Source organism: Desmodus rotundus, chromosome 8, assembly GCF_022682495.2.
Source record: "Desmodus rotundus isolate HL8 chromosome 8, HLdesRot8A.1, whole genome shotgun sequence".
NCBI lineage: Eukaryota > Metazoa > Chordata > Mammalia > Chiroptera > Phyllostomidae > Desmodus > Desmodus rotundus.
This window is the reverse complement of record NC_071394.1, coordinates 117,934,670-117,957,227: the sequence shown is the minus strand read 5'-3', so window position 1 is coordinate 117,957,227 and position 22,558 is coordinate 117,934,670. Positions and strand designations below refer to the sequence as shown.

General features: G+C 43.2%; 1 protein-coding gene and 1 long non-coding RNA gene across 4 annotated transcripts in view; both read right to left on the bottom strand.

The window, feature by feature from the left end:
- Positions 1 to 16,693, bottom strand: part of LOC128781488 (uncharacterized) — a 48,753-nt gene extending 32,060 nt beyond the window's left edge. The window contains exon 1 of the long non-coding RNA XR_008427470.2: positions 16,559 to 16,693. This is a non-coding gene — a long non-coding RNA (uncharacterized lncRNA). The remainder of the gene's footprint in view (positions 1 to 16,558) is intronic.
- The window catches only part of RBMS3 (RNA binding motif single stranded interacting protein 3), a 1,231,630-nt gene that overhangs the window by 1,063,472 nt on the left and 145,600 nt on the right, over positions 1 to 22,558 (bottom strand). The gene's annotated exons all lie outside the window — the stretch shown is intronic.

Sequence of the window (22,558 nt, the reverse complement as noted above, 5' to 3'; positions counted from 1 at the left end):
AGCACAAGAAACACAGCCAACGTTCCACTGAAACCCTCCAACCGCGTAGCTCCTGGAAAGCATTGGTTTGAACGTGCCACTTTGCTAAGTCTCTAGGATATGCCAGAATCACATCACTTCTGTTCTTGTCCACGTAAATCCTCTTAATTAGAATGACCCCAGATTGCCTCAAAGCTACCAAGCTAACCTGTATTTTCTGGAAGACATAAGTTAACTACTACTTCCTCAGGCAGTCACTCATGAAATTTTTGAAAGCCTCACAATCAAAGAAAGGTCACTTGTAGGAAGCCTGGGCTTTTGAAAGATGTCAGTCATTTGCAAAACAACTCTGCAGGAGTTTTTTCCTACCCCCTGGCCAGTAACCTCTCTCCATCTCACTCCTCAGGAGCTGACCCACTGGACGCTGGTTAGTGCCCTGCTTCCTCTGTCAGTCCTAGTTCCTCGGCTTTAATCACGACAGACGCCTTCTGATCTCTGAGTGACAGACCTGGATCTCTGCATGGTCTTTCCCTTCATTCTGTAATGTTCTGATACCACTCTGTATTCACTTATAACTTCATAGCTCCAAACAGTTAACCAACCAACCAACCAACACACAAGGAAGCCCTTCTGAATGCTTTCTGAACCTTGGTCCTAAGACAGGACTTCCTCCACCTTCAATGTCAGAAGTTATCAATAAACCCTAAATCATCAAATGTAATAACCACATTTGGCAGGTGATATAGCTTTTTAAAGCTTTATTCCTTCCACAAAATTTCTTCCACAGGACCTTCTCCCCTCTGCCCACCCCGCCCAGGCTCTTTTCTAGAATGTGAGTATGAGTCACTCTTGGGAAAATCAGAAAACAAAGACTGAAAAACACTTCACTATTCAGTTCAAAAGCCACTCTTCCAAATGCACAAACCATTTGCACAAATGAGCAGAACCAGAGGAAGGAGAGGAGCTGTGTAAACAGGAGGGAGGTGTGAGTCCCAGAAACCAGCGTCACCATCCCTAGAGCAAGTGCCACCCACCCCGGGGCTGGGAGCTGAGGCTGCGAGCGCATGCCATCACCCAGACACATTTTCACGGACACCCAGGAGGGCCGCTGGCTCACAGTGGGTAGGCAACATGGGATCTGTGCATGTCTACTCAAGAATGGCACGTGTCTGTGTCCTGTGACTTTGCCCCTGACCCCACCTGTCCCATCCTTAGAGGCAAAGCCTTGTTTAATGATAAGGACACTCACCAAGTCCCAGAGATAAAAGAGTCCTTGAACATCAGGAGGAGGAGATGGTAACAGGATCAGAAAATTCCCACACGTGGCCAGGCAGAACTAGGTGGAACCAGTGCAAGATCCCCCCCTTCAAACCAGGACATATTGGAATTCACAGCCAGTTTCATTTTCTCAGATGGATTACTCTTAAACACAGGCCTGCTGGCCACAAACCCTCTCTAAAGCAACTCAACTTATCTGTCTTTATGAGCCAAATGATCCCTCCTCACCCACTGATGGTTCTTTACAACGCACTGGCTGCTCTTGCTTCCTCTCGCCCTACAATACTCTACCCAGGGCTTCAGTTCATGGTCGTCTGCTACCTGCTGACCTCCTATCAGGCCCTTTCTTCTTGAACCTTCCCTTTGCCAACAAGGCACTGTTTCTCTAAATTCCTCATTCCTTGGTTTTCCATTCCAATGTCTCTCCTTTCTTTTTGTGTTTCTACAGCGGTGCTTGATGGATTTAAAAGTGAAATTTGAATAATTTAAACTACAGATCAAAAGGACCAAGCAAGTAGATGGATAAACAAACATGAAGCCTACACTGAACAAGCTTACACTTTGGGAACAGACCTCAATTGTGCAAACCACAGGGAAAATTCAAACGGGCTAAGCCTTCAGTGGGAAGATAGACTGGAAAATTGTAGTAATTAACTGGGTAATTTAGTAAAATAAATAAATACATTCTAACAAGTGAAGTGGATGGGAGAGTATTTTTTTTAAAACTAAAGGCATCCAGGTTGCCAGTCTACATTGATCAAATTGACAAGAAAATTGCTCAATTCTCTATTTCATATTTCCTGGTAAACACAGTAAAAGACAACCAGATGACTGAACAATTTCATAAAGTAACTAAAGTATACACATTATACCCGGGCCTTCGTACAATTTACATCTGTGCAAATGCCTTGCATGTGGTATCACGTAGAGATGAATCTGAGTTTGCGTCGTGACCTCTGCTAACAGTGGTCCCGCAGGTAGCTTTGCAAGAGTGAAAAGACAAATGCCCTACCTCTCTCTCAGCAGCTGAAGGCTAGGTTCAGCTCTCCTTGAGGATTTTCTGGGTACAGTATACAGTATGAATTTTTTAAAGGCAGCCTCATGCCTCATTAAGGAAATATTCCTACATTTTCTCAAATCAAAACAGATACGTGGTGACCATCTAGCGCAGGCATGAGAAACCATTTTATAGGAACAGACAGCAAATACTTCAGGCTCTGGGGCCTCACAGTCTCCGCTGCTCCTCAGTCCTGCCATTGCAGCAGGAAAGCAGCCGTGGACAGCACATACACAAGCGGGCACGGCTGTGTTCCAACACAACTTTATTTACAGTGACTAGTGAAAAGCCCGATTTGACCTGCTGGCCACAGTTTGCCCACCTCTGGGTCAGACTCTGGGGTGTAACACAGAGTTGGAAAGCTGGTCAACAAATCACTCATCACCTTAATCACCGTATTCATCATCGTGATCGTCATACTCATCCTTCCCATTCTACAGAGGAGGAAAGTCTAGAATATAAATTTATACAGTCATTTACAGTGTTCGGGCTGGGACACCATGGTTTGTTCTCAAGTTTTCTTTCCAATAGAGCAGAGTACCCATGTATAACATAGAAATAAAACATTCTAATAGGGGTGCAACACTAGAGTAGAAAAATGTGGTTTAAATTTTTAATTAATTAATAATTTATGATTCCATTTAGTTTTTTCCTTTTTATTGAATCTATTGGGGTGACTCTGGTTAACAAGAGCGTACAGGTTTCAGTGCACAGTTCTATAACACATCATCTGTACACCATACTGTGTGTTCACCACCCCAAGTGAGAAAAACTAAACTTAAAGAAGTAAAATTAAAGGAACGGAAATTAACTGTGCACACTGGTAACAGGGACTCACTGGAAAGAAAGAAACACAACTGTCAGTAGTACTCCCACCTGTCCGCGGAGAACCGCACTGAGTTCTCTCTTATCACAGCTCCTTTTGCTGTCTGTAGCACGTGACTGAGTTTTAGCTCATACCGTGAAGCGTCAGGGTAACAGACACAGGGCCTTAATGACACAGAAGGTGGGCTCTTGTTTGAACATCTCTGTCCCCAGTCTCAAAGTGGATTCATAGGAGAGCATGACTGACCCCACAACAGATAATCCAGAACGGCTCACCGAAGCAGGTAAAAAATATTAACATCATTTCAGAGATACTACGTTGTTGTTTGAGCATGTATCTTTGAGTCTCTTCATCGGTAAAAGAGTTAACAAATTCAAGAGAAAATTTACTCAATCAGTTTTCATATACATCTGTTTCTAAAAAATAAATACAATTTGTATCTTAAGATGTGTGCTAAATCAGAGACATTTTCCATTGTCCCAAAACATTTAACTCAAACTCCTTCAAAGTTTCTCATTATTACTGCTAATTTTTCGAGTAGCACTTAGATTTAACACGATACTTTTTTTTAATTTTAAATTGTTCTGGTCAAAGGAGTGGATTGGTAAAAAGCAAGCATACTTCTTGAATTTTTAAGCCACACTAAATGGATTAATATTCAAATACAGATGGTATTTTCAAACACCAAATGATTGTTTTTGTCATTTCCTTGTCTCTGAGTCATCGGGTGGATATCGCTGAGTCACCAGGATCTGTCAGCACCCTTGCTGGGCATGCAGGAGAATCTACTTCCTAGCCTCCTGTGGCCAGTGGAGGCTGTGTGACCCACTCTAGACAATGAAATGTGAGAGGTAAGATGTGTCACTCCTGGGCAGAGGCAGGGAGAAGCCTGGGGTGGCCCTCTAGTCTCTCTTGCCCAGATCTGGCAAATGTGGAGGCGGCTGTGTGGAGATGGCAAAGCCACAGATTTGAGCTGCCTGAATTACTGTTACCAAACAGAAGGAAGCTTCCCTGGAGAGTTTCCTGGACCCCCAAACAGAAGGAAGCTTCCCTGGAGAGTCTCCTGGACCCCCGGCAACGGATAGGCTCCTGGGTGTTGGATCTATACAATCACACAGGGTCCCCTGCTCCATGCTTGGTTTAATGTTCTGCCATCGCTATTTAGAAATTCTGAAAAATTTTGTTTTCATTTTCACCAGGTTTCACAGATTCATACCCCACCCCACCCACATAGCCGACTTTGCATGAATGTATGTGTGTGTGTGTGTGTGTGTGTGTGTCTCGGAAGCCTCTGACTGAGTTTGTGAAGCTGTTTTTTTCTGCATCGTTTACCTACCCTGCCCTCATTAATACAACCATGAAATCCTTCAAGCTTAGTAAGTGTACTCTCCTCCACTATTTCCCTGAGTGCCCCTCCTCCTCTCTGAGAGAGGTCCCTTCAGTAGGTGTTCCCACCATACAGTACTATTATCCATTCTAGCATGACATTTACACAATTTATTGTGGTTATCTCCTAACCTGTCTGTCTCCCTGCGGTGGCTACTATTGATTTATTTCCTCCATACATATTCCAACCAGTCTAGTGGAACTTCACACGTAGCAGAATCAGGAAATCTAAAAACTACATTTCCCAGACTTCTTTGCAGTGGAGATGGCTGATGTGGCCTAGCTTTTGTCAAGCTGATGTACCTTCAAGAGGTCTGGAATGAGTAAGCATGCAACAGGAGTTCGCTGATGCTCTTGGGGAGATCGGCTCCTCTTGAAAGCATGGTGTTAAGGGGATTTTTCCTTCGGTGGCAGTGATGGCAGAGTACCTTGCCCAATGTTGTGAACCAGGAGCCGTGGAGCTTCCCCCAGGGCAAGCCTGCGGTTGGGGACGTCTCCTGGCAGCTCTCATTCCTGTCTCTAAGGCACCCAACCCTCGTTCCCAGGGCTTCTTCCCAAAGCCTCTGTTAGCTACCTGAGTGTGTGGGGTCTTTGAGGACAAGGACTGAATCTTACTTATTTTCACAATCACCTCCCTCTCCCATCACCTAGCCACCTAGGAGTAGCTTAGTGTTTTGACACATAATAATGAATCAATAGATATTTTAGGAAGAAAGGCAGGCAGGAAGGAGGAAAGAAAGAGAATCATTCCTTCCAAATATTCATAGAATTGGAATACAAACCTGTTAACATGATGCTTGTAGTTTATATACATTAAAAATGCAATGTATTGTGCTAATACATAAAATTCCAAACAGTCTTGCGGTTACAGAAAAATGAAGTATCTGAAAAGCCCTGGTGGAACTTTCCATGTGCTATGGTTTAAAGGTAAACGTGAGCACTTGCTGCCTTTGAGTTTTAGTCAAGTATCTGTTTTAACAAGCTCTTTGCTGCCCGTCTTAAAATCCTTTAAAAAAAAATTATACAAACATAAAGAAACCCGTGCTATTCCACAACTCAAAAGCCAGGTTTTCATCAGGCATGTGATATCCCATTCCCCAGGGAGGGGTAAGCTGCAGTCCTGGTTAGGGGAAAGAAAATTTGTCAAAGTGATTCCCACTTAAGCTCTCTTTTCACCCAGGGTTCCTTTAAGAAGTTCTCTCACAGCCACCATGGCAGCTTCTGAGAGGCGAGCAACACCCTCAGCTGCCCCATATTGTTAAAAAAATCTGAAGTCAACACATTCGGTGAATGAGTAAAAGAATTGGTGCTGCTCAGGCAAATGCACTCTTTGCTTCTCCATACATTCCCTTCAGTGTGGAATGCAGTACTACTTTGTATAGTATCACCTTCTTGTAATTGTACAGCCTCTGGAAAGCAGGCCAAGGCACACCGGAGCTTTCCCATTTCCCCACACTGCACGCCACGCACGAGAGTTGAGACTTATCAGAGTTGAAGTACACGGAAGGAGGGAGGAAAACCCAGTGGAGGATAAGGAGAAATGCAATATATTTCCTTCTAAGCCCCTTCATAAATCTTCATCTTCTTTCCAATAAGATCTAGGAAAATCACAGTTTCACTTCGGCACAGGGATGCTCATTACCCAAGTTCAAAACCTATGAAAAATTACAGTGGAAAAATCATTCACAATTGATTTATGGTTAAATTGAAAGAAGTGGAAGTGTTGGACCAATCACCTGCTTTTTAAATATCTTTCAATCCCAAACCCACTCTGAAGCTTGGCTCCAATCTGCTTCTATAATTAGGGGCCCAAAACACGAGGCATTAATACCTCCAACAGATCATTAATCATTCCGGCTGCCTCGTGATGGAGGTAGAGGCAGGGCTGAACAAATAAAATAGCCATTGATCTCTATTTGAAGACGAGAGCAAGGCCGTTCACTCCATGTGTGTTTGTTGGCATCTATCACACCGGACTGCTACACGGACCATCAATAACACTCCAGTTCATTTGAACAGCCTAAAGCAGAGATAGAAACTATACGTGTTTCCTGGTCATAAGCACAGTAAGATCCACTTTAGGTGCCTACATTTGGTTAGCACTTTGTCTTTCCCAGGTGATAAAACAGCAACTATCATTGCCTCCTATTACCTTAACGTTGAGACAAAAGTGGACGTGTATACACTAAATGAGCTCACAAACTGTCTACTAGATTCTCTCGAATTCTTCAGGAATTGACATCATTTCTGAGAGCAGTAAAACCTCATGAATATGAACTGTTTAGAGGGTAAGTCTTCTAAACAATATGGGGGAAGAGTATACATTTATTTCTTAAATAAGTGAGGTTGCCCTTCTTTTATGGTCTTTTTGAAATACCCTAAAATTAGGAGCGAATAGATGTGGAATCGTGCCCTGCTCCCCTACTTTGGATGGAAACATTAAGCCCCTGTCACCCTATTTCCCTCACCTGTTCACTGAAGATCACAATGTTTATCCATCCTCTCCTACAGGATGATTTTGAAGATTGTAGGATATAGCACTTATACAGTATCTCTGCAAAATTGAGATCACAATGAAAAGATAAACTTCCATTAGGACAAGAGAAATCAAGTTGGAGTCCTTTAAAAATCTTTATTAATGGGCAAATGATAATGACACCTTATTAGTTTAGAAGTAGGTGCTTATATATGACTTGAAAATTATCTTAAAGCAGAGCAATCATTTCTGATTTGACACATTTGACTGATTTATTATGTATAATTATAAGTATTAATCCCTAATCCAGGCCACATGAGAAGAAGCAGAGCTTCACTTTGCTAAAACAGCCCACGGTCATCTCCATGCCAGCTCATCACCTACCTTTTCCTGGAGCTAGATCCTGGACAGGGGGACAGGTGGTCCCCTTAAATACTAACCGTATGACCTTTGGAATTCTTCTGCACTCTCCATACATCAGTAACGGAACAGATGGAGTGAAAGCCTGTCTCTGAATCTCTCATTATCTACCTCGTGACCACTAAGGGCAGAACTGAGCTACTGGCAAAGACACAGAGTCTGCCTTAGTTCTAAAATTCTAGATGGAGGTTACTGACCCTACTGCTAACCTGACAGAGATCTTCTAGAACTCCTTTAAATATCTTCTCAATCCCCTAGAGCAGTGCTGCTCAGTAAACTTTCTGTGATGAAGGAAGTGCTCTTTAATCCGCACTCCCCAGTGTGGCAGTCACTAGCCACTGAGGCCTTGGGAACCGACCTGGCACCAGAGTTCACTGGGGCAAACCCAATGCTGAGATCAGCAGCAAAATCAGGTGTTCCTAACGCTCTGCTTCCCCCGTGAACCAGAGTCAACGTCTGTGTGTGATGAGAATATAGGCAGTGGTTCCTAGACTAGTCATTTCTCACCTATTCGAGGGATTGCAGCATCCCCAAGCATTGAAGGAACAACCTGGTTCCCTCTGAGAGTCAAGTGACTCACAGATTCATGGTGAAGTACCCCAGGTGAGTCTGTCAGGACTAACGTGGAAAGGAGGAAACTAAGAGTACTGTCTGGTTTCTCTTGCTCACCCTTCTGAAGAGCAACAAATGAGTGATGATAGCCATGGTTCTTCGTTGCTCAGGTCCAGAAGACACCAGACCCTCATGTCCAACCTACTTTGGTACCCAGATGAACTACTGTGTTGCCAGTGGCAACGCAGTGACTGCATGCTGGGAGTCCTATTATGCCAGTAAAATTAATGCTACCTGGAGTTTCACAGAGAACATGGTGTTCTCCTGGTTCCGACAGAAAACAAACCATAGAGCTAAACATTCACGGGTCAAGTGCAGGTCACAACAATAGAGGCTGAATCATGCTCCTGGTGGGGTTTTTTTGTCTTCAGAAAGAAAATTAGACTTGGAAGAGAGTAATAAATTAGCCCAATGCTTAAAGGAAAGATGGCCATTCTAATGCCTCAGTATAGAACCAATCTCACTATTCCATAGAACAATAAAGGGCTATTATTGTTACTTAATCTTTAGGAGGCTCAGTTTTCACATCCGCAACATGGTGGTAATAGTGCCCACTATGCAAGTTTGTAGCGAGCATTAAAGATAATGCATGAAGTGTCTGGAGGAAACACTCAGGCCATCACTATTCAGCATTCTATACCTTCCTAGTTCCTACATCACTTCTAGGAATCCATACCTGGTCTCTAAGCATGGGAAATAAGGACCCAAGACACCTGCATTTTCTGTATTTAAATATCATTTCCTGTACTAGACCTTGGCTATTCTGTTTACCATTATATCTTAAGTATCAATACCTAGACCACAACAGGAACTCACTACTGTCTATGACATATTTAAAGAATGAATGAATGAGTAAATCGATGAAGGAATGAAAGCTTATGCCTTAGCCATCAATCGAACATGTGGGGATGATTTATTCCAGTTGGTCTGAGTTCATATGCCATTCCCTTTCAGAATTGGAATTACCTGGTACAAAACGTAGACCAGTGGACCCCCAAAGCTGTCCACATCATAATCTCTGGAACCTGTGAATATGTTAGGTTCCAAAGCAAAGTGAAATGAAGGTTGCAGAGGGAAGCAAGGTTGCTGATCAGTTGACCTTAAAATAGAGATTATCCAGGATTATCTGGATGGGCCTAATGTAACCACTCAGGTCTTGAAAAGGGGAAAAGGGAGACAAAAGAGGGAGTCAGAGGCAGAGGGGGCTGCAGACAGGGATCACATGGATGCAACATAAGGCCCTGACTTGTTGCTGGCTTTGAGAAAGGAAGGAAGGAGGCCACGAACGAAGGAATGTGGCTGACCTTCGAGCCTGGAAAAGGCCAGGGAACACATTCTCTCCTAGAGACTCCAGAAAGGAACCTCGCCCTGCTGACATTCCAGAGGTAGCCCAGGGAAGGAGTCTGAGATCTGTGTCAGACTTCCATCCTACAACACTGGAAGATAATACATTTGTGTTGTTGAAGCCTCTAAACTTGCGGTAATTTGTTAGAGCAGCAATAGAAAAACAACCCCCTTGGGTAGTTTAAAAACTATACTAATATTTGGGCCTCACCCCCAGAGATTCAGATTTAATTAATCTGAGATGTTGCCAAGGTATCAGGATTTTTTAAAGTGCTGCAGGTGAGTCAAATGTAAACCAAAGCTGAATCATTCAATTGTCCAATAGCATGTGGACCTTCAAAATCACACACAAATATCTGCCCAGGAAAAATAATGTCAACTAGGTACCACGCTCAGCGTGAGAGAAAGGAGAGTCAAGCAAATCGAATACTCTTTAATTTGTACTAGGAACGTGCATGTTGCTGCACAGTATTCCACTTGGCCATCGCCACAGCCCTATTAGGTCGGCAGTGAAAATAGCACAGTCTAGTTTATACAGGAAAGAAATATCAAGTTCGTTGCAGAGAGATCCAGTGGGTTCTTCAAATCTGGAAGTTAGTAAGTGGAAGCAGCCCATGCTGACACCAGTTAGTGGTCAGGATCTTAAAAATGGAAGCGCCTGGGCCACTAGGAATTAGGAATTCGCTCTATAGACCCTTGAGTGAGCATAACTGTGCTCCATACCCAGAAGTAACCAAACTGGGAAACAAATGATATGAGTCGTCGGAACTATTTTCACATTCTTGACTTTGAACTTGTGTCTCTCTTGCCATTGGTTCAATTCAATGATGTACTTCTGAATTGGTTCAAGGGTAGTCAGTGGAATTTAGTATTATCACCTAGATCAGGTGTTAGCAAACCATACCCCACAGGCCAAATCTGGCTTACTCGTTTGTAAATAAAGTTTCATTAGAACACCAGCAGGGTTCTTTGTTTGTATACAATCAGTGGCTGCTTCCTTGCTACCACAACAGAGTTGAGTAGTTGTTACCAAGACCATATCACCCACAGCACTGAAATGTCTTTATCATCTGGCTAGTACGGAGAAAGTTGGCCAACCACTGACCCAGATCAAACAGAGGTCCTTCACTTTCCTCACTGCCACGATTGTTATTCCTCAGCCTGTTAACACCATGAAAACAATTTAAAGAGCTGACTAGGAGCGTCCTACAATAACACTTCATGGATATAGACAGAAAGACCTAAGATTGATTTTTTAATAATAATTTTAATTTAACCACTGATTTAGTTCAGAGAAAATCAATATACTTTGAACATTATCTCATTTTTTTTCTGTCAGTTTTTATTAGAAGAAAAAAATGGGGATAACCAAAACGTTAAAGACATCACTTAAATCATTTAAGATATCATCAGTTCCTTTGTGTCTTCTCCCACGATCAGTGTTTTGAGAATTAATTGCTCATTTGTGCATAGCACTGTACAATGCAATTTTAAAAGACATGGAATTTGCCTTCTGGGAGCTTACACAATCTAAGACAAGCAAGAATGGCAGCAAAAGAGTGCTCCTCAGGGGATATACTAAACAAATCCATAAAACAAACAAATAAGCATTAATATAATGTATTCACAAAAGGTGAGTCTCGATTTAATGGGAAGGCAAATAAACAGGTGTTCATGAACGTAACCCAACTCTTCTAACACACTCTTTTAATTATTCAATGGAAGGTTTCCTGGAGATGAGGCTGTACATGAAGTGATTAAGGTGACCTGAGAAACAATGCTAGGCATATGGTTTAATTACACTTAAAGGGGCTAATTAGATGTAAGCATTGGCACAGAACACTATCCGGAAAGGCTAAGGAAAGTCAAAAACATTCTAACATCCAACACTGAGAGGGAAGACAAGGCTCTACCCTTGAGACGCAATAATGGAGCTTGGGTAGCCCAATCTCCTAACCCACCTCCAGGGCCAGGAATCGCTAACTCATCAGAGCACTCTAAACAGACTCAACACTGATACATGATCAGAAGTGGCCCTTCAATTTATAAAAGAATGATATCACCTCGAATGAAAGTCTTTATTCATTGGACAATGAGAGATGAATAACCGGCTGTTGATCTGCGCCACCTCCCACAAAAACTTGAAAATGATAAATGGTGACCTACAGAGTGTTCTTTGACATCAACTCAAGAGGAGCAGTATAAGAATTAGGGGGTCTCTAGAGAACAAAGCCACTGATCATCAGAGGGAAACCTAGCTCTTCTCATGAAGAAGCAAGAAATGGATGCCTAAGAGTAGATAGAGCAAAGGCAATTCCAAATTACTGAGCATGCAGTGAATATTGCCAAGTGTGCAGATCTCCTTCAGGGCTGACACACTCAACTCCTCAGATATCAGAAGCGCTGCCTACTCGTAGCTCTTGGCCACCCTGGGTCAAACAGAGCAACACATTCAAGGTTACGTCACCTCGCCTGGGTAGCCTCCCTGCGATGACTAATGACTGGCCAAGGCAATAACAAAGGCCAGGCCATCCTGACTCCAGTCTCCCTTGGGTTAAGTTGAGGCTTCGGCTGCAATAGAATTGCAGTTTAACATCTCCTTCTGCACAATCTTGCCACCCTCACTTCCATACCAATGTTCCAGAGGCCACAGTCACCAAAGTCTTTAGCATGTAAATCTCTACCTCAGGAAAACTGATTTAAGACAGAGCCGCATTTGAATGGTAGATACAGTTAGGAACTTTTGTTCAGGTCTCACAATGGCTCAATGAGAACATTATCTCAATGACCACTTGGTAGATGGTTGAGGCCCAGAAAAGTTAAGTCACATGCTTCAACTAAGTGCTAGAGCCAGGAGTGGAACCCAGGTGGACACTATACTTGTTCAGATCAAGGATTGATTAACAAGGCTACAACAAGAAGTTCAAATATTTAGGTGAGCAGATAAGCCTGGAAAGATAGATGAGAAATGTCTGAGGAGGTGCTAGGCTGATGTGAAGAAAGGATAAGAAGTTTGAGCCCACAGTGTGAATGAGTAAAAGCTCAAAGCAAAACTAATCTTTGGGACTGGAAATGTTGGCCCTCAAAGCTCAATTATGTCTCTTACCCATGGGTGATTTATTTGAAGGCTGTGTTTGAATCTAAGAAACAAACAACACAACAACTTCAAGACAGGCACTATGATACATGCTTCAAATATACTGACCATTCTAAAATCCCCAACAGCCTTGACCTATGTGGTTCAGTTGGTTGGGCACCATCCCACAAGTTGAAAGGTCACTGGTTGGATTCCCAGTCTGGCCACATGCCCAGGTTGCAGGTTCAGTCCCCAGTTGGGGCAGGTATGAGAGGCAACCGATTGATATTTCCCTCTCACATCAAGGTTTCTCTCCCTCTTTCTCTCTCCCTTCCCCACTCTCTAAAAATAAATAAATAAAATAAAATCCCCAACAGTGCTACAAGTGAATAGGATGAGTACCATTTCGCAGATGAGTTCAACTAAAAATCAGAAAAGTCAAGTCCATGATCACACAGCTCAGTGCAAAAGTCAGCATTCAAATCCTGGGCTGTCTCAGTGTTCGGTTTATGATTCTTCTACACCACCAAAAATCATTCTGAGTGGACCTCTGTGAATCTAACATTCATAATAACAGCTAACATATTGAATACATTATGAACTAGATATCTTTTGCCTCTTAAATCTTTGCAACACCTCTATGATACCATTATTATCTTCATTTTTCAAAAGACAAAAATTAAATTAAAAGATGTGGAGACATAGAAAAAACCTTGCCCAACATCTCATGGCTCATAAGGAGCAGAGCAGAATCCGAACCAGCCATCTGACTCCAGCATCTTCTGCGAAACCACCATAAGCTAGGGTAAAGGGGATGGGGTTACACAGTCCCCCCAAAACAAATAATGAATCAAAAACTACTCTAGAGTTTGTGATTTGAAACCTCAGTGACACAAGACAGTCCACTGTGATGAAAAAATGGAATAAGGAAGAATCATGGAGTGAAGATGAAGTAAATACCTTTTCCCAGTTAATACTCAAAATAATAGATAATAAACATTTGTTTTCATGGTTATAGATTTGATATTTAAATATATTTCATAGTTAAATAGTGTTTTATGTTTTTAAACAGTTTCCCCTATATTATTATAGTATGCACATGATTTATACAGGACGAAGTCAAGCTGGCCATTCAGGAGTGGTCAGGTGATTGGGTTATGACCTCAAAGCAAACAGCAGCCAAACACAGAGGAAAAGGCAATGTGTGGGGATTCTGGAACAGAGGAACCCACAGCAAAGGGAATAAAGAAACAAACCAAAACCCCACTTAGGCTGGAGAGGGAGGAAGCCACGCAGCAGATGACTGTGCCCTGGAAACTCCGCGCCTGGTACGTCTGAGGGAGAAAACTGTCTGGAACTTCCACTTATTTAATGACATTTCCATATATATTAAGTAGGAGTTCTCATTTTTTCCTTCGATCGCCTCCTTCCAAGACAAGTCTGTGGTTGTTCCCATCCCAAGCATGACATCATCTCCGGCCCCTTAGTCACTGCAAAAGAATGTTTCTTCCCTCTCTGCCCCAGGGTCTGTACCCAAGGCTTCCACAATGCCATGCTTCTTCCCGGCAGCAGTCAACTCCTCCTGAACCCCAGTTCTGAGCTGCCCGATGAACCTTGCCCTAAATCACCCTGGGAGGTGCTCTGGTAACCGTTTTCCTTCACCAGAGAGACTCTGCTTAGACGACCCTCCCCCCGCATGGCCTCTGCTTCCTCTTCCCGACACTTTAGCAGAAAGAATGAAGGCCAGGCCCCATTAGAATCCCTTTTGTAGTGTACTTTTCCTCAATTTGGACTTGTAAATCCATTACTCTTCCTTCTCAGATATTCATTACTCCTGGATTTTTAAATATTGTCTTCTTCTGTCTTGGCCCCACTCCTGAACCCCATCTGAGTGAGGATCACCAAGGCCACAACTATCACTTAGAAAAAACTGCTGCAAGAACTACTGGTTCCTGCTCCTTCTCTGTGCTGGCATCCCTCTTCCCACCATCACTTTATTCCTCTCCAGCATCATCACCTACCCGCCCCTCCCCCCCCCCACTTACAGTCACCACCATAACCCATCCATTTTGCCTGTAAAGGACAACAGATATCTCAGATTTACTTAAATCCTCATATGACCCTCTTGACCAGAGAAAGACCCCCATCGAATTTACCATGACCCAAACAAGGCCAAGGGCTCAGTGCCTACCAGCACTGTAAAGGCCCAAGGCTCTTGGGTCCCAATCCAGCACCCTCTACACCACAGGTGGCAAACACAAGGCCCTTGGGCCAAATCCAGCCCTCCACCTTGTTTTATCCGGCCCAGCACCTTGTTCTACCCAACGGCAGCGCCGAGCTCTCACTTAACTGTTAAGGAATAGTTACATTTATACAGTCCTAAAATTACATTCGGCCCTTTGAAGGCAACTGTGAGGCTGATGTGGCTCCCGGTGAAAATTACTTTGACACCCTTGCTCTACACCAAGACTTCTTCCACCTTTGGAGAAAGTCAACAGCAAATACACTCATGTCCTTAGTAGTGTCAATATTATTTTCTAGATAGAAGATAGCTTTATTTGGTATAGAAATGGTAGTGCGATCTCTTTACTTGTACATTCATGACATAAAACCATTATCACATAATACTGGCAAGCAAGTACGAGTGCCTTTTCAGTACAAGATAATGTGTCCTAAGTCTTCTGAATCAGACCTGATGGACTCGCCAGTTTCTCAGGCTCATTTTTGAAAAGGAAGTGCTCCTGGGTCTAGCTGTCTCAGTGCCAAGAGAATATCCAGGTATCTACTGAAAATGGAATGGGTACCAGACCCCTGACTGTCTGATACCACCCCAGGTCCCAGCTACCTCAGCCCAGTTTCCTTAGAGAGTTTAGCTCCGATGAAAAATGGATTCTAATGGGAGACAGGCTTCCCCCAGGCCCCTGCTGATAGGATTAGTGAGGATCAATCCAGGGTCAAGTTCCAGAACCACGAACTTTGGAGGAAATAGCTCAATAATGAGCTTCCTATCAGATAGGAAAAGGGGACAGGGGATTACAAAATCTGGAAGGGGAGGGTCAGAGGAAGCTTCAACCAGACAGTTACTGTAAAACGAAAGTCATATCTGTGCCCGTCGCCTTTGAGGTTAGTGACCAAGGCCTGTTGTGCCATTGATTTACTCAGAAAGTTTGAGTAAAGTAGACATAAAGCATATCTGCATAATATTGTAATAACTATGTATGGAGCCAGGTGGGTACTAGAATTAGTGGCGGTGTGTGGGAGTAGGGAGGGGGAGGAAGAGTGTTCCTTCTTGCCAAAGGGAAAGGTCTACAAGCCTGAGGGGAGGAGGAAAGTGTTTTACCAATTCTGGTTATAAATATTATTGACCTCAACCAGTGAAAACTAGACAGAAAATAGGTGACAGCACCCCCTTCCATACTCACACCCTCACACACCTCATACACACTCACACCCAGAAAAGTCCCCACGTCCCCACTAAATCCCTCATTCCTGAACATACCAAGACAGCATAATGGGTCAAGTCCCTAAATCCTTTCTCCAGTTACATAAGAAACGGGGGCAAAAAAGCAGGATCTGGAAACCAAATCAGACAAGTCCAGCAGCTCCTGCATTTTAAATCAACGACGCGTTTAAGTTAATATCAACTAGGACACTGGGGCATTGTTGGATTTAAGTAAAAATCAATGTATTCTGCAGAACCCTTTCATAAAATTATGAATCTGGAAGGACAATCACTCAAGGGAAGGACAATTAGAGGCATTGAGGAGTTTTTGGCTTTTATCTCAACCCCTGCAGAAGAAAAAAGAACACACGGAATTCTTGTCATATTTGAAGCTTAAAAGAGGCCGAAGGAACTAAACTTGCTTATCCTGTCTAAAAACGTGCTGCAGGGCAGGGCCCGGGAGATAACTCCATATAAATACTGGGAAGTAAACAATGCTGAGAAAACAAAGGACGACTTCCACTGACACTGGCTTCAAAACAAGGAAACGGCTGAGGCAGACAAAAGATTCTCTGTGCAGTGCCACTTTGCTTCCTGGCCCTTCCACCAAAAACAAACAAGCAAGGCTTTATAGTAACAGCTACAGGTGTGCGCCTCATTACCTGGCAAGTTAGGAAACACTGCAAAGCCTCCGACCAGCTTTGTCCCCTCTGATGAGGCTGAGGTTCGGCAGGTAGGCGACTGCTCTGACATACTAGACACCAGAATACTTAAAAAACAAAACTTCTGAGCTGGTTGGAAAACGGTTGCTGTCCTAAATCTTTCCAGGTGTCCTCCATCCTGACTGTCTTCGGTCTCTCTTTTGGACTTCTTCACGATCCAGCAGCTAAAATGTTACCAGCTGCCACGTTGGGTAGCCGCCAGGACCCTGCTTCAGGTGTAAGCCCTGCGTCTTCAGGCTGATTGGTATTCATGCGTCACCATTTACTGAACAGTAAACATCACCTCTACCCTCTTCCCCTCCGTGCCATTCACAAGTAACTGGGTCATACAGAGAGTTCTTTCTTCCGCAGGCAGAACCACCAGGACCCCATTCCCCAGATCAACCCGGTGGAGCTATGGTTTACGGAGCACCATTCTAGGCCATGCCTTTTTGTGACCTAAGAAAGTCACACACAGCATCTGGACTTGACATTAGAATGCTCTGCCTTAAATGAAGCCCCGATCTTCCTCTTGTTTTGTGGACGTGATACAACCACGTCCCTGAGCTTCAGCTTTTTTCACCTGTAGCCCTGAATTACAGCCAAGGACTCTGCAGGGCTTAGAGACGATTAAAGATAATGTGCATAAAATGCCAAGCGTAGTGCGTGGCATCTGTTAGGGGGTTGATAAAATGTTCTCATATTATTAGCACACTAGAAAAGGCAGTCGATAGGATATCTGTACCCAATGTCCATGTCTATCTCTGCACTCCAAGATCCATTGCTTTCATTTACCAAATTTTTGTCTATTGAACTCTTATTTTAAGAAACATCGATCAATGTCCTGCTCTCAGAGTCCATTTGGGTAGATGCTGCTTTATCGGAAAACCAGGCACAATCCAGGGCCCAGCTGGTGCATCCATGCCCCTTGCCTCCATGATGTGACAACTCCAGGATCCCTCAGCCCATACTGCGGATCATGTGCAAGCACCTCTTTACATATTAAAGGTAAATTAAAATAATACCTGAGGCTGATACTCAGTTGGCAATGGCCTTGGAAATCCTGAACTGGGGCTTCATTGAATCAAGATCTTGCCCTGAGAACCGGCAACCACAAAACACCAAACTGCAGCAAGATGCCCTGGCAGCAGAAGCGCCCGCTGCTTGATGGGTTCTGCAGGGAGGCCAGCCCGGAGGCTCCACGTGCCTGGGCCTGCTGCAGGGCTGCCTTTGGGGTCAATGCTATAAAACTCCATTATGAGACTGGGACATGACGAGGCACTAACTATCCACCCCTGTCTAGACAAGCTCAAGGCCAGCCCAAATTATATTGAATTCTGAAGCTGAGAGGCCTCTTCCTAGGCAATAGCGGCTACTACCTACTGAGCATGTTTTAGTGGCCACACACTGTGCTAATGAGATATTTTCCATATCTCATTTACAACCATTCCATAACTCAGGCATAGTCTCAATAATATATGTGGGGAGCTGGGGCCCAGAAAGGCAAAATAACTGGCCCTAAATCACACAGCCAAAAGACAAAACCAGAATGCAAACCATGTCTGTTTCACCTCAAAAACCCATACACTTTTCAGTATGTGATGTCTTTTATACATATTTAATTCTCACACAGAGGTAGAAATCACTGGCTCCATTTTGCTAACGAGGAAACTGAAACTTAGAAAGGTCCACACTTCTAAGTGGTAGAGCAGTACAAAACCCAACCACACTGCCTCCCTCCACCTAAATGCATACAAGGGTGTAAGCGCTAAAATCAGAAGATTTCGCTTAAAAATTGAGGCAGCCTTGGTGGGAGGGGAGGTACAAACAGTGGAAGAATATGAGTGATTAGGGTTCAGAAAATGCGGACGAGGCAACATGCGATAGGTCTATCACCTCGATCTTCCCTAGAAACAGTCTCCAGGGAAATATCCATCTGTGAGATTTCCCCGAATCAAGTTTCCCCTCCGTCTTTGCTGTATATATTTTTTTAATGAGCCACAAATTCCCAACTCAATGGTCTTGTTACAGAAAGACATTTGTCACCTCCTGGAGCTGATGGACTTCGGCTCATCTCCTCTTCTCCCCTCTTCAGGGGCCTGAATGAAGATCTTGCAATTTATTTTAATCATGCAAAGTCCTTTGTTCCCTTCATTTCTGCCATGCTCATTTCAAGGAGTTTTCAGTGGCCGGCATAAAAAGCGACGTGTCCCATCTGTTGGGAACAGTCAATATTTGGCAAAAGGTGAACATGTGCCTCAAGTGGTCAAGAAGAAATTGAGGCTGAAGACAGCAAATACTGCCTGATATCCCACAGAAAGTTCTCCTGGTCTTGAATTTAATGCCTTTATTTCAAGCAAGCGATGCAACTGCCACTTTTTGAGGATATTAAAAGAGTAAATAATGACACCTCTACAGATTCAGCAGGCTCTCCCACCAAGAGGCTTAAGTATAACTGCATTGAAGCCATCCCACACAGAGTGAAAGGAAATAAAATCACTGCTCTTGGCAGCAAAATAAACCAGCAGGCAGTCCTACAAGAGTGGTTTCAGGGGAAGGAAGGCAGAGTTTGCTTGTTAAGAAGCGAACATCGTGTAAAATTCAAGTTAAAAAAAGAAAAAGAAAGACAAAACTTTCTTTAGAATCAATGATTTCACAGATTGAGAGAAGGATCTGTCTGGAGCAGCTTCACTAATTACCATGGCTAAGGAGAACTCTGCCACGGTAGCTACGATGGGAGATGAATCTCCATACTTCCCACCCTAATATGGAACCCGGTCTCCTCGCCTTGGCACTCCAGCCCTTACAATTGTAAGTGTACATAAAACTCAAAGCTTTCCTAGTCTTTAAACCCTGAGAGGTGTTTAGTCATTCTGAGCCCCTCTTAGAGTGGTGGCTTTAACTAATCAGGACCCTTATACCCAGATTTCTAGCTAAAAAAAAAAAAGAAATTAGCATCTGGTATACCTTTAGAGATGACTGAGTTCACTTGTCTCTGTTCTTCAGCTGGGCAAACAAGGAGGCACAAGTGGAAAAGGACTTGCTGAGAGGCTCTTTGGAAAGTTTTAAAAGAGAATTTTAATAAACATGAGAGAGCCCAGAATGAACCAAGTGTTCATATGGGAAAAAAAAAATGGCTTTTCCCACTGTCTTGTTAATAAAATAGCTTATATTAAGGAAAACTTAAATGGCCTTTATAAATATTAACATCAACTTTCACCTTAATTAAGTCATTGATGGTTTCAACATCTAGGCACCGATATGAACTTTCACCAATATTTATCTCAAAAAGTTTATAGCCTCATTAAATGCCTATGCTCCCCCTTACATCAACCCTCAGCGGTTCTTAAGGTATATAAGATACCTGTCCTTCACTTTCTTGCCATACGACTGCATAGGCAAATGCTTTCCTGGCTCTTCTCCGTGGCTGTCTAATGATTTCCCAGACCAAATATGGTCCACAGAGCTCAGCTCTGTCCCTCTCAGCCCATTTCTCACTTACGTCTTCCTACTCACAGAAGCGGTACCGCCACTGTCCCAGTTGTTCAACCCAAAGAACAGCAGCCCGCTCCACTTTTGATTCCTGCCTCTGTTTATCACCCCGTACCGCCAAAGTACCAGACCAACTCTTAAAAAATTTTGTCAAGTCAATCTCTAAAATAAATGTCCAACATGAGCACTTCTTTCTCTGTCTACTGCCAGTATCTTAGTTCAAACCACCATTGTTTCTCAGCTAAACCTCTGTAATAGTCTTTTAACTGATCTATTTTCTTTTAAGAAAGACTTTATTTATTTGCTTTTTAGAGAGGGGGAAGGGAGGGAGAAAGAGAGGAAGAGAAACATCAATGTGTGGTTGCCTCTCACCTACCCCCAACTGAGGAACCTGACCTGCAACCCAGGCATGTGCCCTGACTGGGGATTGAACCTGCGAACCTTTTGGTTCAAAGGCCAGCGCTCAATCCACTGGCAGGCGAGTCACACCATCCAGGGAAGATCTATTTTCAATCTTGCTCCCTTCCAATACATTCTGTATTTAACAGTGACAATCACATGTATATATGATTATATATATTACATTATATCACTGCTGCTTATAAGCTTTCAATGGATTCTTCTCCTCTTATAATAAAATTCCATATACTTATCACTAATTTTAAGACCTTCAAAAATCTTGCCCCTTCTTAACTCTTCCATATCAACTTACGGCATCCACTGACCACTCCCCCTCCACCCCTAACTGGCCCTCTATGGGCTAGCTACATTCCAGCTTCTCTGGTCAGCTCTTTATAGCCTGAATCCACTAAACTTATTTACACTTCATGGCCTTCACACCTACTTTTTCCTCTAGATGGAATATTTGTCCCTTGGCTATTGACAAGGATGTTTTAGTTTCATCACTCAACCTTTTTCTAATTACCTCTCCCACCCCTCAGCTGCTCTCTACCACATGATCCTGTGTGTTTTGTTCTCAGGACTTATCATGCTCTGGAATTGCCTTGTTCAAATGTATTTACTTGTCCCCAGGTCTTCTCCCATCCCAGCCATGAAATACAATCTACTGAAGATCAGGGCCCTGCCAGCCACATTCACCTTTGTATGCTCCTGGTCCAACAGTCCCTGGAACAGAGTAAGTGCTCAACAAATAAATACATGTTGGACAAATTAATTTTCATATCCATCATGCTTCAGGGTTCTTGAGACTTTCTTATGTACTGTTTTCCTATTCTGTGGTTATTTGCCTCCTGTAACCATAAAGCTTTCTCTCATTACACTCCAGCAAAATAACCCCACCCCTCCCAACTTTTTAATAAGATGCTTCCAATATCTATGATCAGCAAAACATAGATCAAAACTTGTTAGCAATGAATGTAGCATAAGAGTAAAAACTCTCAGTGAAGATCTAAATAAGGAGCTTGTATACAGTGCTAAAAAAAATACCTATGTTATCTGCTTAGGACACTATTTTTACTAACTTACATTTGTAAGTATTACATGGCATTAAGGTATCCAGCCATGTAATATGAAACATAGAAACACTTACTGAAGATACAAGATACAAGAAACATTGTACATAAGACAATGACACCTCAGTCCCCTTGAAAGTAGGCACCTTGGGAACTCACACAAGTTCTCCCAATCGCCATCACCTGGCCTGTCATATTTTCCTGAATCTCATTGACAGTCTGAAATATCTTCCCTTTCAAAGGTGATTTTAGTTTTGGGAAAAGCCAGAAGTCTCCAGGTGCCAAATCTGAGCTATAGAGGGACTGAGTCACCTGAGTGATTTGATGTTTTGCCAGAAAACTCTGCACGAGACATGATGTGTAAGTGGGGGCATCGTCATGATGAAGATGCCAATCACCAGTTGCCCATAGCTGTGGCCTTCTGAATCATCTGAATAGAATCATCTGAACAGTTTCCACAGAGGAATGTTCAAGCTTACTGCAAAATCTGATGCAGATTTGTTGCTCTACTTGCTCATTTTGAATGCAATGGCCACACAGTACACATGCTCATTCAACGGCATCTACCGCCTCCACTGACTAGTACAGTGAAGTCATCACTGTTCACACAGGCACATTCTAGTCCACTCTCCTTGGCTGCTAGGTTACATCCATGTCACAGAAACCATTCCCGTTATATTAACAATGACTGGACTTTTTCTGGACAGACCTCATACTCTATAAAGTATGAGTAAGAGGAAAATGACCTCTAGAAAAGAAGCCATAGTTTTATTAATGTTAACAGTAATTGCCACTACTAAAGGCATAAAGGAGGCACAGTCAGGAGGTGTGGAGCCAGTGAGAGCCCACACTGAACAAGTCATGGGGCAACAGCTGAAGTACTGAAGCCAAGAGGACCTGAAGTGGTCCACCAGGGGTTTTGACGCAGAAATGGCAGGGTGTGCTTGTAGCTGGCTAGATCATGAGGGCCTGAGCCACAGGTCTACAGCATCCTGGA